This window comes from Glycine max, chromosome 1 (assembly GCF_000004515.6).
Source record: "Glycine max cultivar Williams 82 chromosome 1, Glycine_max_v4.0, whole genome shotgun sequence".
Lineage (NCBI taxonomy): Eukaryota > Viridiplantae > Streptophyta > Magnoliopsida > Fabales > Fabaceae > Glycine > Glycine max.
In genome coordinates this window covers 43,872,351-43,874,067 of record NC_016088.4, presented here as the reverse complement: position 1 = coordinate 43,874,067, position 1,717 = coordinate 43,872,351, and positions in this window count along the sequence as shown.

Below are 1,717 nucleotides of genomic sequence, written 5' to 3'. Positions count from 1 at the left end.
CAATAAAAGTAGTCTCGTTCATTTATATTAATATGAGAAAGATCAATACAAAGTTGAAATTCACGTCAGACTCACTATATATAGAGTGAGAGTCGTCTCAAGTATCCATAACCTTCTATTCTCGTATTACTTTGTCATGAATACTACTGTATTATTTAACTTTCTTCTAAACGACCGAGAATGCACTGTTCCTTTTCCATGGCAAGCAATTATTGATATTCAGGTATCTCTATCACTATCTCTAACATATATAACATAATAAACGTATACTTTTCCTATTAGTTAAAAAAATTAATTTGTATTTTTTTATTTTAATTTGTTGTTCTTGATCTGGTCACAAAAGAACCTTGTTTACTATCGCAACAATGAGACTGGATTTGTGATATACGATTTTAGGCCCCTGGTCGATCTTGGAGGAGGTGTTTTCTTTGAAAATACTATTGGATCAAGGTTCATAGACCAAGAAGTTCTTCACGAAATAAGCAACCTTCAAGATTTTCAAAACATTCCAAGACTTTTTCTGTTATCTACTAGTTGCAGTGGCATAACTTTTTATGGCATTGTAGAACAACCAGTAATTCGATGCCCGCTATGTGATCGTATAATTAGGTGGATTCCATGATTTTATCATCGACTTAATATGTGAGAATCAAAGAAATCTTATTTGGATGAATTGCCATCATTTTCTGTATTTTGTTGTCCTTGTTAATTTTTTTTTCTCATCTTGTAACTTTTTAATGGGAAGAAATGAAATATCCATATTAAATCATCTAAATTTATTTTGAGGTTGGATATTTATTTTGTACGTTCTAATAATGAGTATTTATTGTTTATTTAGATGCTTTCGTCATCTTTCAATAGAATTTATTGTAAATGGAAAAACAAATAACTTTTCTCCAAAAAGTCCCCCTTTAATTTTTTTAATGGAATATTTTTTCCAAACTATCATAATGGTATATGATAATTTATATTTAACTTATATATATTTATCATTATTGGGTTAAGGTCATTGATTATTGATTCAGTTGGGATATTGGGCCACTAAGTCAGGGTCGACTAAGTGAGTTAACAATTGACTCACATGACTCGGTTTATGATAATTTATAAATTTATATTTAACTTATATATGTCATTGTTTTATTAAATAGTTAACTTGGTTTATTGGTTCTTTCTATTTTAAATATTTACAAGGACCATAGATTGAATCTAACCATGTTCTTTTAACAAACAATTTTTAATTTTATGCTTAAATTGAATGTATGTGTGTGGTTTTGACTAAACTAGTGCAGAACCTGCATATGCACACGATGTTGTGATTCACCCTGGTTTGTTCGATTTTGGATTTGTTTAATTACAGAATATTATTGTTAAGGTTATGATGATAGGTATTGTTTATAAGATGATATCATATTATGAAAGCCAAGCATTAAATAATATTTTATAGTTAGCTATTGTGTAAGTTGGTCATTTAAGATAAAACAAAATATTTAAAATTTAGTGATTGCTGTAAATTTATCACAAAGTTCGTTAACTGGATACACAAATGAGAATCAACAATCCTAAGTAAAGCAGAAAAAAAACAACAGTAATTAGAAAAATTGAGAATTTAATGGGTGTTTGAGCTTGCAATGCGAGAGCTTGATTGCTATATTTAATAAAAAGTTAAATTAGTAAAAATTAAACTGAAAGAGCAGAACATGATAATATGGTTGAAGGC